A 15,341-nucleotide genomic window follows, 5' to 3' on the forward strand; every position below is an offset into this window, starting at 1 on the left:
GGTAAGGCTGTCTGTCATAAAGCCGTTGTATCCACCCTTGAGACAATTTAGTTAGATTATATTAGTTTTTCGTTCCATAGATCCGTGCTGAGGAGATCCTCGTGGATGTGGAACATGTCATTTTTTTATTTTTTTAAGCTGAAATAACAGTACTAATAGTATGAATATATACAATACATCATTTGTTTCTATTAAAAAATTCGTCAATGGAGTAGAAAGAGTTGGCCACTAATAAGTCTTTCAGGCTCCTTTTAAACTGATCTTTAATTATAACTATTTTTTTTAATGTTTGCTGGCAAATTATTGAAGATGAGTGTTCCTGAGTAGTTTTACCCCTTTTTGAACTAAAGTAAGTGCTTTTAAGTCCTCGTGCAGATCATTTTTGTTCCTGGTATTGTATTTATGAACTGAGCTGTTTGTTGGAAAAAGAGATATATTATTTAGGACAAATTTAATTAAGGAGTGAATATACTGAGAGGCAGTAGTTAGTATACCCAGTTCTTTGAAGAGGTTTCTACAGGGCGTCCGTGAATTTACTCCACAAATAATACGTATTACACGCTTTTGGACTCTGAAAACTTTTGTTTGACTTGAAGAGTTACCCCAAAATATTACACCATATGACATTATGGAATGAAAGTAGGCAAAGTATGCAAGCTTTTTCATTTTTATGTCGCCTATGGCTACTAACACTCAAAGCAAATACAGATTTGTTCAGGAGTTTCTGCAGTTCTGTGGTGTTCTCCTCCCAACTGAATTTATTATCAAGTTGTAATCCCAGGAATTTAAGACTGTCAACCTCTTCTATTTGCTCTTCTTCATACTTTATGAATACGCTGGGTGGAAACCTCTTACAGGTTCTGAAATGCATATAGTCAGTCTTTTCGAAGTTTAATGTCAGTGAGTTTGCTTTAAACCATTTATTAATATCCATGAAAATATCATTAGCAGATCTTTCTAGAACTACACGCGACATGCTATTTATTGCAATACTTGTGTCACCTGCAAACAAAACGAACTCTGCTTCTGTTATAACTTGTCACTGATCTCCAAATACTGGCCTTGGGACGTAGTCCTCATCCGATATTGTCACATACATGTTCACCCACCAGGGTAGCTGAGAGCGCTAACGCGCTGCCTCCTGGACTCGGGTAGGCGTGCCGGCCCCGGAACGAATCCGCCCGGCAGATTAACGACGAGGGCCGGTATGCCGACCAGCCTGGATGTGGTTTTTAGGCGGTTTTCCACATCCCGCTATGTGAATACCGGGCTGGTCCCCACGTTCCGCCTCAGTTACACGACTCACAGACCTTTGAAAACGTTCGCACTATTTCATGACTTACACTCGACACAGACAGCTGGGGTACACTACTTCCATCCCGGGGGGTTTGGGGTGGTGTCAGGAAGGGCATCCCGCCACCCTTTGCAATTAACACTGCCAAATCCGTAATAACAAAGGCCCTTGGAAAGAAAGAAAGAGAAAGAATGGTCGCATACATGTTCATCAGGAACATCTCTGAGGATCTTGCTGCCACGGGAGCTCCTTAACAACACCAAGACAGTTCATAGAGACATTTCACGTGTTGACGAGTATTACCCTTTTGACATGTGGCTCCACGATACTGTCACGTGAGAGGTAAACCGTGAGGAGGCAGTTCGCTGTGTGCCTTCCGAGAGTACGGACGTGGTAGAGCAGTGCTCCACTCGTCTCAACAGCCTAGTCTTCCGGTTTACTTGGTGCGTGGTCAAGACGGGGGAGGAGGAGATCAGTGTTTCCGGTCTACAACGAGGTCATTAGAGACGGGGTACGAGCTTGGATTAGGGATAGATGGGGAAGACATCGGCCATGCCCTTTCAAAGGAACCATCCTGGCATTTGCCTGAAGCGATTTAGGTGGTAAATACGTAAAACCTAAGTTCCTCTCTGGCAAATCAGGACCAGGATGGCGAAAATTTCAATGGTAGTCAACTGGTTGCAACAGAATTACACTACTGGGCATTAAAATTGCTACATCAAGAAGAAATGCAGATGAGAAACGGGTATTCATTGGACAAATATATTACACTAGAACTGACATGTGATTACATTTTCACGCAATTTGGGTGCATAGATCCTGAGAAATCAATACCCAGAACAACCACCTCTGGCCGTTATTACGGCCTTGATACACCTGGGCATTGAGTCAAACAGATATTGGATGGCGTGTACAGGTAGCTTCAACACGATACCACAGTTCATCAACAGTAGTGAGTGGCACATTGCGACGAGCCAGTTGCTCGGCCACCATTGACCAGACGTTTTCAATTGCTGAGAGATCTGCAGAATCTGCGGGCCAGGGCAGCAGGCGAACATTTTCTGTATCCAGAAAGGCCCGTACAGGATCTGCAACATGCGATCGTGCATTACCCTGCTGAAATGTAGGGTTTCGCTGGGATCGAATGAAGGGTAGAGACACGGGACGTAACACATCGGAAATGTAACGTCCACTGTTGAAAGTGCCGTCAATGCGAACAAGAGGTGACCGACACGAGTAACCAATGGCACCCCATACCATCACGCCGGATGATACGTCAGTATGGCGATGACGAATACACGCTTCCAATGTGCGTTCACCGCGATGTCGCCAAACACGGATGCGACCATCATGATGCTGTAAACAGAACCTGGATTCATCCGAAAAAATGATGTTTTGCCATTCGTGCACCCAGGTTCGTCGTTGAGTACACCATCGCAGGCGCTCCCGTCTGTGATGCAGCGTCAAGGGTAACCGCAGCCATGGTCTCCGAGCTGATAGTCCATGCTGCTGCAAACGTCGTCGAACTGTTCGTGCAGATGGTTGTCTTTGAAAACGTCCCCATCTGTTGACTCAGGGACCTAGACGTGGCTGCACGATCCGTTACAGCAATGCGGATAAGATGCCTGTCATCTCTCCTACTAGTGATACGAGGCCGTTCGGATCCAGCACAGCGTTCCGTATTACCCTCCTGAACCCACCGATTCCATATTCTGCTAACAGTCATTGGATCTCGACCAAGGCGAGCAGCAATGTCGCGATACGATAAACCGCAATCGCGATAGGCTACAATCTGATCTTTATGAAAGTCGGAAACGTGATGGTACGCATTTCTCCTCCTTACACGAGGCATCACAACAACTTTTCACCAGGCAACGCCGGTCAACTGCTGTTTGTGTATGAGAAATCGGTTGGAAACTCTCCTCATGTCAGCACGTTGTAGGCGTCGCCACCGGCGCCAACCTTGTGTGAATGCTCTGAAAAGCTAATCATTTGCATATCACAGCATCTTCTTCCTGTCGGTTAAATTTCGCGTCTGTAGCACTTCATCTTTGTGGTGTAGCAATTTTAATGGCCAGTAGTGTAAGTGGTAATGACAGTGGGCGCTTTAAATGACGATGTTCCAGTACACGATGGAGACATTGAGATGAACTCATAGAAGCGATATATGACCGACAGTGACAACCAGTAGCAAAGGAGCTGATCCAGTAAGATGCAAAGAGTAGATGCCGTAAAGCAGAACGGCTGCCGTACTAATGATACCGGCAGTCCTCACGAGTAAGCTGCAGCAGCACATGTGGAACCGGTAAGTGGAAGAGCTCAAACCGTATAGCAAATTAATGTGGACATGGAATCTGATGCTGGCCCTTTTGGAGCAGAGATAAAAGTGTGCATCGTTTACATCCAATGTCTTTGAGCAAACTACGGCATCGCGAGTACAAAGGCATAAATAAATACAGGATGATCATCAACACTCTGAAAAGCTTGTGCGGTTATTGCACGCTAGATTGTGCTGAGAAATAACTGTTAAGAAAGAAATTCGATAAACTGCGCACGTTTCAGATTTAATTACCATTTAGGTTAGCCAATGAGATCGTTGCCAGCGTAAATTCAAACCGACTGCCACAGATAGTGTCGTCAAATGGTTCAAATGGTTCTGAGCACTATGGGACTTAACTGCTGTGGTCATCAGTCCCCTAGAACTTAGAACTACTTAAACCCAACTAACCTAAGGACATCACACACATCCATGCCCGAGGCAGGATTCGAACCTGCGACCGTAGCGGTCACGCGGTTCCAGACTGTAGCGACTAGAAACGCACGGCCACTCCGGCCGGCCTAGTGTCGTCAAACCTGTTCTCGTTTTGTTTCCTAACTTACATCTACATCTACGTGATTACTCTGCTATTCACGATAAACTGCCTGGCAGAGGGTTCAATGAACCACCTTCATGCTGTCTCTCTACCGTTCCACTCTCGAACGGCACGGGGAAAAACGAGCACTTAAATCTTTCTGTGGGAGCCCTGATTTCTCTTATTTTATCGTAATGATCATTTCTCCCTATGTAGGTGGGTGCCAACAGAATGTTTTCGCAATCGGAGGAGAAAACTAGTGATTGAAATTTCATGAGAAGATCCCGTCGCAACGAAAAACGCCTTTGTTTTAATGATTGCCACTCCAATTCACCTATCATGTCTGTGACACTATCTCCCCTATTTCGCGATAATACAAAACGAGCTGCCTTCTTTGTACTTTTTCGATGTCATCCGTCAGTCCCACCTGATGCGGATCCCACACCGTACAGCAGTACTCCAGAGTAGGGCGGACAAGCGCAGTGTAAGCAGTCTCTTTGGTAGACCTGTTGTACCTTCTACGTGTTCTGCTAATGAATCGCAGTCTTTGGTTTTGCTCTGCCCACAATATTATCTATGTGATCGTCCCAATTTAGGTTTTTTGTAATTGTAATCCCTAAGTATTTAGTTGTATTTACAGCCCTCAGATTTGTGTGACTTATCGTGTAATCGAAATTCAGCTGATTTCTTTTAATACTCATGTGAATAACTTCACACTTTTCTTTAATCAGGGTCAATTGCTACTTTTCGCACCATACAGATATCTTATCTAAATCATTTTGGAAGTCGTTTTGATCATCTGATGACTTTACAAAACGGTAAATGACAGCATCATCTGCAAACAATCTAAGATGGCTACTCAGATTGTCTCCTATGTCGTTATTCTATATCAGGAACAATAGAGGGCCTATAACACTTACTTGGGGAGCGCCGGATATTACTTCTGTTTTACTCGATGACTTTCCGTCTATTACTATGAACTGTGACCTTTCTGACAGGAAATCACGAATCCAGTCGCACAACTGAGGCGATACTCCGTAGGCACGCAGCTCCGTTAGAAGACGCTTGTGAGGAAAGATGTCGAAAGCCTTCTGGAAATCTAAAAGTATGGAATCAATTTGACATCCCCTGTCGATAGCACTTATTACTTCAGGAGTATAAAGATGTAGTTTTGTTTCAGAAGAACGATATTTTCTGAATCCGTGCTAACGATATATGTCAATCAATCGTTTTCTTCGAGGCACTTCGTAATGTTCAAATACAATATATGTTCTAAAACCCTACCGCAAATCGACGTTAGTGACGTAGGCCTGTAATTCAGCGGATTACTCCTACTTCAATTTATCACTTCGAAAAAAGGTCTATTTTACTGGTAATGAGCATCTGAACAAGTGTTAGCTCACGGACCCCCAGATGTCTCTGCATGACCGCATTTTAGGGCGTGCAAGTGCTCGAATTTGCGTACGCCACGACCTAACAGGTTAACTTCAATGCTAGCTAACTTGGAAACGGCACAATGTATGTGATTTTTTCATAAAAATTGTTTCTCAGCACAACCTGCCCTACAACACACTTGTAAGCTTTCCAGTCTACTTCTGACCATCCTGTATATGATAAAAAAATAATTTCGTCACCCTGCAACCGCGTAAAAGAGGTTACTTGTTCTGGTGGAGCTGTAAACGATTTAGTTTAGAGCGCAGTATTTCAGAATAACAACGTGAAGGTTTATGGCTCTGAGCACTATGGGACTTAACAGCTATGGTCATCAGTCCCCTAGAACTTGGAACTACTTAAACCTAACTAACCTAAGGACATCACACAACACCCAGTCATCACGAGGCAGAGAAAATCCCTGACCCCGCCGGGAATCGAACCCGGGAACCGGGGCGCGGGAAGCGAGAACGCTACCGCACGACCACGAGCTGCGGACGTGGAGGTTTATATTTCGTCTTTCATGACGAAGATGGTTCAAATGGCTCTCAGCTATGGGACTTAACTGCTGAGGTCATCAGTCCCCTAGAACTTGGAACTACTTAAACCTAACTAACCTAAGAACATCACACACATCCATGCCCGAGGCAGGATTCGAACCTGCGACCGTAGCGCTCGTGCGGTTCCAGACTGTAGCGCCTTTAACCGCTCGGCCACTCCGGCCGGCAGAAGTTAAGTCCCATAGTGCTCAGAGCCATTTGAGCCTCTCATAAGGATACTAAAAGTGACCGTGATAATCACACTCCTCCTACATGTAGCTATTGTGGCGTTCATCACAAGCCTACAGAAAAAAATATGCCCAGAATTCACAAGACAATGGGAAATGAACAGAAAAGCTTCAGAGTTGAATGTCACCTACCAAGAAATTGTGACGTTGGAGGGTAAGCGCAGCTATGCTATTGTAGCTACAGGGAAATATTCATCTTGTACGTGAGCTGCTGAACCGCACAGTTCATAATGTGTTGCCAGTGCAAGCAACATTGCTGTGTGTGCTGAGTAGCCAGCAACCGTGCCGCCAGTGCGTGTCGTGCAGCTTGTGCTGAGCAGGCGGTAAGCCACGAGTGTCAAGACTACATGGCAGAGTGCTTCCCGAAGACGACAGCAAATTCACCTGTAGTTCGCAATCCATATCCCCCTCAGTACCATCACACACCACGATCGAGTAACACCAATGAGGATTTGGTGAATAGTAGTTGCACATTATCATGACTATTTTGTGGAGCATGTCAAGCACAGTACAAATCAACGATTCGATGCAGAGCACTAACTTGAAAGTTATTTTGTACAACACGTTCGCTGCAGTCTTAACGGTTACTGGCAAATAATTAGTAAATGGCTCTCTTACGTTAGAGTATAATGCCATGGAGTGGACGTTCTGTAAGGAGCAATAAAAATACACTCATTTATTAAGGAGCAGCATATAGCAATTTGCGCGGCAAGGGAGACATGGTGCGATTCACTGTCTGATATCTCCATATCCGGTTTTAACATTATGCGCGGTGGTATAGGTGATACGTATGGCGTAACAGCGCTTTTAATAAAACATGGGATCCCATACAAAATTTTAAATAGAGAGCTTACTCGCGCAGAATTTCAGTACGCAATTCTCTCGATTCTCTCATATACTAGAACTGTAGACTTAATTTCTGTCTACAGGGTGCCACATAATGATACGATTAAAGGGCATCTGCATACTTTTGTTACTTCCGGTAATAACCTAGATTTAATATGACTGACTTTAAAGCTCATCATCCTGCTCGGGACCCTGGTCGAGAAGATAGATTTGGGAGATTAATCGCAGAGATCATTGCCGAAAGTAACTTAATAATACCCAATCATGGGAGAGCAACAAAAATCAGTCGTCCAAACCAAACGGAGCAGTGCAGCTGGCCTGTGAGGATGGGAATATGGGAATAGAGAGAGAGCTGGGACAGCTATCCCTGAGGGGGGGGGGGGGGGGAGTAGATGAGGGAACATCTCACTCAAGATGTCACCGCTATTACTCCTCCCCCTCAGAAACTTCCCCTCCCCACTTCCCACCTCCACACCACCACTTCCCCTACCCTCCCCTCCCCCACTTGTGCATTGGCAGGAAAAAGACTCAGTTTATGCTGAGGTCCTGGAGAGGAAGGACATAAGGTACTGTGTTGTGATTTGTATTCATTTATTTGTGTGTGTTTCATCCTGTTGGAAAAACGCCTAAATTTTTGTGGGAAAATCTGACAATTACGCTGCAGCCCTGCTCCTTGAAATTCATATAAACACAACTGCTTAAAGTTGGCGAGAAAAAGACACAATCTATCCTGAGGATGTAAGGTATTTATTTATATTTCGCGGGAAATGTGTTCAGTTGATTATACGTTGGTGTTAAGCAAAGAGCCGGCCGGGTGACCGAGCAGTTCTAAGCGCTCCGGTCTGGAACCGCGCGACCACTACGGTCGCAGGTTCGAATCCTGCCTCGGGCATGGGTGTGTGTGATGTCCTTAGGTTAGTTAGGTTTAAGTATTTCTAAGTTCTAGGGGACTGATGACCTCAGATGTTAAGTCCCATAGTGCTCAGAGCCGTTTGTTAAGCACAGAGGAGCTCAATAAGTGTATTACCTGTAACTGTACAGCTGAGGACAGCATCCATTGCCTTCTACATGAGGAATGGAAAGAGGTGTTAATACACTACTGGCCATTAAAATTGCTACAACCTCGAAGATGACGTGCAACAGACGCGAAATTTAACCGATAGGAAGAAGATGCTGTGATATACAAATGATTAGCTTTGCAGAGCATTCACACAAGGTTGGCGCCAGTGGCGACACCTACAACGTGCTGACATGAGGAAAGCTTCCTACCGATTTCTCATACACAAACAGCAAGTGACCGGCGTTGTCTGGTCAAACGTTGTTGTGGTATCTTGTGTAAGGAGGAGAAATGCGATGCGTACCATCACGTTTCCGACTTTGATAAAGGTCGGATTGTAGCCTATCGCGATTGCAGTTTATCGTATCGCGACATTGCTGCTTCGCGTTGGTCGAGGTCCAATGACTGTTAGCAGAATATGGAATCGATGGGTTCAGGAGGGTAATACGAAACGCCGTGCTGGATCCCAACGGCCTCGTATCACTAGCAGCCGAGATGACAGGCATCTTATCCGCATGGCTGTAACGGATTGTGCAGCCACGTCTCGATCTCTGAGTCAACAGATGGGGACGTTTGCAAGACAACAACCATCTGCACGAACAGTTCGACGACGTTTGCAACAGCATGGACTATCAGATCGGAGACCGTGGCTGCGGGTACTCTTGACGCTGCATCACAGACAGGAGCACCTGCGATGCTGTACTCAACGACGATCCTAGGTGCACGAATGGCAAAACGTCATTTTTTCGGATGAATCCAGGTTCTGTTTACAGCATCATGATGGTCGAATCCGTGTTTGGCGACATCGCGGTGAACGCACATTGGAAGTGTGTATTCGTCATCGCCCGGCGTGATGGTATGGGGTGCCATTGGTTACACGTCTCGGTCGCCTCTTGTTCGCATTGACGGCACGTTGAACAGTGGACGTTACATTTCAGATGTGTTACGACCCGTGTCTCCACCCTTCATTCGATCCTTGCGAAACCCTACATTTCAGCAGGATAATCCACGACCGCATGTTGCAGAACCTGTACGGACATTTCTGTGTACAGAAAATGTTCCACTGCTGCCCTGGCCAGCACATTCTCCAGATCTCTAACCAACTGAAAACGTCTGGTTAATGGTGGCAGAGCAACTGGCTCGTCACAACACGCCAGTCACTACTCTTGATGAACTGTGGTATCGTGTTGAAGCTGCATGGGCAGCTGTACCTCTACACGCCATCCAAGCTGTGTTTGACTCAATGCCCAGGCGTATCAAGGCCGTTATTACGGCTAGAGGTGGTTGTTCTGGATACTGATTCCTCATGATCTATGCACCAAAATTGCGTGAAAATGAAATTACATGTCAGTTCTAGTATAATATATTTTTCCAATGAATACCCGTTTTTCTTCTTGGTGTAGCAGTTTTAATGGCCAGTAGTGTACATTCTTGGAAGCCATTAAGTCCTGCTATGCTGCACCTGAGGAAAACATTGATATCTTTTCAGACACTCAGTCTACGCTCAGAACCTTTAAGCATTTTCATCGAGGGTATACAGCCCACCCGATAGCCCATGAGATATTACCATACGAAAATCAACTGGAAGGGAATGGTGGCCGTATCTCCGTGCATTAGATTTAAGTACATAACGACGTCCTGGGGAACGAGATCGCTGACACTCTTGCTCAGGTACAGAAGATCATACACTGCGGTGCTAAAAGTCATGGGATAGCGAGATGCACATATAACGATAGTGGCAGTATTGCGTACACAACGTATAAAAGGGCAGCGCATTGGTGGCGTTATCATTTGTAGGAGGAGGAGGAGGAGGAGGAGATTAGTGTTTAACGTCCCGTCGACAACGAGGTCATTAGAGACGGAGCGCAAGCTCGGGTTAGGGAAGGATTGGGAAGGAAATCGGCCGTGCCCTTTCAAAGGAACCATCCCGGCATTTGCCTGAAGCGATTTAGGGAAATCACGGAAAACCTAAATCAGGATGGCCGGAGACAGGATTGAACCGTCGTCCTCCCGAATGCGAGTAAAGTGTGCTAAGCACTGCGCCACCTCGCTCGGTATCATTTGTACTATAGTGACTCACGTGAGAAGGTTTCCGGCATGATTATGGCGGCACGACGGGATTTGGAGGCTATGAAGTCGGAGTTGTACACTACCGGCCATAAAAATTGCTACACCAACAAGAAATGCAGATGATAAACGGGTATTCATTGGACAAATATATTATACTACAACTGACATGTGATTACATTTTCACGCAATTTGGCTGCATAGATCCTGAGCCTTGATACGCCTGGGCATTCAGTCAAACAGAGCTTGGATGGCGTGTACAGGTACAGCTGCCCATGCAGCTTCAACACGATACCACAATTCATCACGAATAGTGACTGGCGTATTGTGACGAGCCAGTTGCTCGGCCACCATTGACCAGACGTTTTCAACTGGTGAGAGATCTGGAGAATGAACTGGCCAAGGCAGTAGTCGAACGTTTTCTGTATCCAGAATGGCCCGAACAGGACCTGCAACATGTGGTCGTGCATTATCCTGCTGAAATGTACGGTTTCGCAGGGATCGAATGAAGGGTAGAGTCAACGGTCGTAACACATCTGAAATGTAACGTCCACTGTTCAACGTGCCGTCAATGCGAACTAGAGGCGACCGAGACGTGTAACCAATGACACCCCATACCATCACGCCAGGTGATGACGAATACACGCATCCAATGTGCGTTCACCGCGATTTCCCCGAACACGGATGCGGCCATCATGATGGTGTAAACAGAACCTGGATTCATCCGAAAAATGACGTTTTGTCATTCGTGCACGCAGGTTCGTCGTTGAGTACACCGTCGCAGGCGCTCCTATCTGTGATGCAGCGTTAAGGGTAACCGCAGCCACGGTCTCCGAGCTGATAGTCCATGCTGCTGCAAACGTCGTCGAACTGTTCGTGCAGACGGTTGTTGTCTTGCAAACGTCCCCATCTGTTGACTCAGGGATCGAGTCGTGGCTGCACGATCCGTTACAGCCATGCGGATAAGATGCCTGTCATCTCGACTGCTAGTAATATGAGGCCGTTGGGATCCAGCACGGCGTTCCGTATTACTCTCCTGAACCCACCGATTCCTTAGTCTGCTAACAGTCATTGGATCTCGACCAACGCAAGCAGCAATGTCGCGATACGATAAACCGCAATCACGATAGGCTACAATCCGACCTTTATCAAAGTCGGAAACGTGATGGTACCCATTTCTCCTCCTTACAAGCGGCATCACAACAAGGTTTCACCACCCAACGCCGGTCAACTGCTGTTTGTGTATGAGAAATCGGTTGGAAACTTTCCTCATGTCAGCTCGTTGTAGGAGTCGAAACCGCCGCGAGCCTTGTGTGAATGCTCTGAAAAGCTAATCATGTGTATATCACAGCATCTTATTCCTCGCGGTTAAATTTCGCGTCTGTAGCGCGTCATTTTCATGGTGTAGCAATTTTAATGGCCAGTAGTGTAGTTGGAGCTAGACGCATGGGACGTTCCATTTGGAAAATCGTTAGGGAATTCAGTATTTCGAGATCCATAGTGTCGAGAGTGTGCCGAGAATATCAAATTCCAGGCATTAACTCTCATCATGAACTGGGCAGTGGTTGACGGCCTGCACTTAACGAGCGAGAGTGGCGAAATGTGCGTAGATTGGTTCAAATGGCTCTGAGCACTATGGGACTTAACATCTATGGTCATCAGTCCCCTAGAACTTAGAACTACTTAAACCTAACTAACCTAAGGACATCACACAACACCCAGTCATCACGAGGCAGAGAAAATCCTTGACCCCGCCGGGAATCGAACCCGGGAACCCGGAGTGTTCGTAGAGTTGTCATTTCTAACAGGCAAGCAACCCTACGTGAGGTAACCGTAGAAATCAATGATGGGACGTACGACGAACGCATCCGTTAGGACGCTAAATCTGGCGTTAAGGAGCTATGGCAGCAGATGACCGACCCGAATGTCTCTAGTAACGGCACGACGTCTCTTGCAGCTTCTCTCCTGAGCCCGTGTCGCTTGGGCTTTAGACGACTGGAAAACCGTGGCCTGTTCTGAGAGCTCCAAATGTTCAAATGTGTGTGAAATCTTATGGGACTTAACTGCTAAGGTCATCAGTCCCTAAGCTTACGCACTACTTAACCTAAATTATCCTAAGGACAAACACACACACCCGTGCCCGAGGGACAGCTCGAACCTCCGCCAGGACCAGCCGCACAGTCCATGACTGCAGTGCCTGAGACCGCTCGGCTAATTCCGCGCGGCTGAGAGCTCCGATTTCAGTTCGTCAACTCATGTTGTCAACAATGCACCGTGCTAGCTGGCGGTGGCTCCATAATGGTGTAGACTTTGTTTACATGGAATGGACTGGGTCGTCTGGTGCAACGATTGTAAATTGTTATGTTCGGTTACTTGGAGAACATTTTCAGCCACTTCACTTCACGGCTGCAAAATACTAACGCGAATTCTTTACAGACGAATGGAAAAACTGGTAGAAGCCGACCTCGGGGAAGATCAGTGTGCATTCCGTAGAAATAATGGAACACGTGAGGCAATACTAATCGTACGGCTTATCTTAGAAAATAGATTAAGAAAAGACAAAACTACGTTTCTAGCATTTGTAGACTTGGAGAAGGCTTCTGAGAATGTTGACTGGAATACTCTCTTTCAAATTCTGAAGGTGGCAGGGGTAAAGCAGAGGGAGCGAAAGGCTATTTACAATCTGTACAGAAACCAGATGGCAATTATAAGAGTCGAGGGACATGAGAGGGAAGCAGTGGTTGGGAAGGGTGTGAGACAGGGTTGTAGCCTCTCCCCGATGTTTTTCAATCTGTATACTGAGCAAGCAGTAAAGGAAACAGGAGAAAAATTTGGAGTAGAAGCTAAAATCCATGGAGATGAAATAAAAACTTTAAGGGTCACCGATGACATTGTAATTCTGTCAGAGACAGCAAAGGACCAGGAAGAGCAGTTGAACGGAATGGACAGTGTCTTGAAAGGAGGATATAAGATGAACATCAACAAAAGCAAAACGAGGGTAATGGAATGTAGTCGAATTAAGTCGGGTGATGCTGACGGAATTAGATTAGGAAATGAGACACTTAAAGTAGTAAAGGAGTTTTGCTATTTGAGGAGCAAAATAACTGATGATGGTCGAAGTAGAGAGGATATAAAATGCAGACTGGGAATGGCAAGGAAAGCGTTTCTGAAGAAGAGAAATTTGTTAACATCGAGTACAGATTTAAGTGTCAGGAAGTCGTTTCTGAAAGTATTTATATAGAGTGTAGCCATGTATGGAAGTGAAACGTGGAAGATAAATGGTTTAGGCAAGAAGAGAATAGATGCTTTCGAAATGTGGTGCTACAGAAGAATGCTGAAGATTAGATAGGTAGATCAGATAACTAATGAGGAGGTATTGAATAAAATTGGGGAGGAGTATGTGGCACAACTTGACTAGAAGAATGGATCGGTTGGTAGGACATGTTCTGAGGCATCAAGGGATCACCAATTTAGTATTGGAGAGCAGCGTGGAGGGTAAAAATCGTAGAGAGAGACAAAGACATAAATACACTAAGCAGATTCAGAAGGATGTAGGTTGTAGTAGGTACTGGGAGATGAAGAAGCTTGCACAGGATAGAGTAGCATGGAGAGCTGCATCAAACCAGTCTCTGGACTGAAGACCACAACAATAACATACCTAGATGAGGGATCAAGAACATAAAATTAGTTGTAAAAGACACTGCTCGCTGAGTTTTTGAATGGGATTCGAATTAAAAGCCCAAGTACCGCTGCAGTGTGCTGTCTGGTGCAATGCCTGTGTGGAGTTGCAGCATTCGATTCTACCAGTCGTGCGCGGAGCACTGCGTCCGTGCATGCCGGAAAGACAATTTGTTTCCGATCGGAAACTAAACGTCGCAGTAAAAAGGCACGATTTGCCACATGTACGGCTGTGAGGCGGGAGGCGGGAAGTAGGTCAGCGAGCGGCGATTTTTGCTGGTTATTGTTGCGGCCGCCGCGCTGGCCGTGGTCTATATATGCGCGATAAGGACGGGATGTGCCGCGACTCGCAACTGTCAGTAGTCTGCGGCCGAGCTCCGAGTCGCTCGCACGGATTCGCAGTAGACGCAGCAGGTACGCACGGTGAAGCTCCCCGACTGTTAGTTATTAGTCTGCCGTCTCTTGTGTACGCCTTCCGCTATATCTGTGCAGGAGTGTGCGCCGCCATTTCGTGTTTCATTGGCGACGAAAGCGCTTTGCAGGCTTCCATCTCAGGCCTCGGACTTGCGATTCCATTTAGGAGTGCCCCAGGAGAAAATCGTTGTGCCATTTAGCACGTGAGACTGTAGCATCTTCTCGCAAACCGTACAATGTAAAGCCGAGTTTATACAGGCCGTTGCTCGTGGATACTGCAATGACATCGCATTTGCAAATATTTTGTTTCACATAAAGGCGCGTTTACATTGAGCTCAGAAGATGTTTTCGTTCGGAACATTGTGTGCAACTTATTCCCACAACATGTTCGCAGCATTGTTCGTTGTTCGCATTCCCGTTCACACTAGCGACCAACATTTCTACGTATTCGCATAGTCTGCTGCTGTGAACTGATAGGTTACTTTGTGTATTCACATCAAGAGATACGCTATGTCAAGTGAAGAGGAAGAATTAATGTCATTTGGTGCTGCCGGCCGGAGTGGCCGTGCGGTTCTAGGCGCTACAGTCTGTAACCGAGCGACCGCTACGGTCGCAGGTTCGAATCCTGCCTCGGGCATGGATGTGTGTGATGTCCTTAGGTTAGTTAGATTTAATTAGTTCTAAGTTCTAGGTGACTAATGACCCCAAAAGTTAAGTCACATAGTGCTCAGAGCCATTTGAACCATTTGAGCCATCATTTGGTGCTACATTAATAATACTTAACGAAATAAACAGGCGAAGAAAACAATGTAGTCGTCGTCGGTGGACCAAAACGTACTATAGAAGACGTGGCGGGAATGACATGCTTTGTGAGCTGAATTTGGAAGACGGTTCTGGCTTTCTTAACTTCGGTAG

The 15,341-nt window shown here is 46.0% G+C and overlaps 1 protein-coding gene across 2 annotated transcripts in view; it reads left to right on the forward strand.

Annotated features, from left to right (window-relative positions):
- The window catches only part of LOC124555375 (organic cation transporter protein-like), a 448,833-nt gene that overhangs the window by 225,211 nt on the left and 208,281 nt on the right, over positions 1-15,341 (forward strand). The window contains exon 1 of one of the 2 annotated variants that reach the window (XM_047129265.1): positions 14,374-14,426. The exons of the other annotated variant lie outside the window; for it this stretch is intronic. The gene's annotated coding sequence lies outside the window, so the exon portion shown is untranslated. Of the gene's footprint in view, positions 1-14,373; positions 14,427-15,341 lie in introns of those variants that run through there. 2 annotated transcript variants of the gene reach the window in all.

This window comes from Schistocerca americana, chromosome X (genome assembly GCF_021461395.2).
Source record: "Schistocerca americana isolate TAMUIC-IGC-003095 chromosome X, iqSchAmer2.1, whole genome shotgun sequence".
NCBI lineage: Eukaryota > Metazoa > Arthropoda > Insecta > Orthoptera > Acrididae > Schistocerca > Schistocerca americana.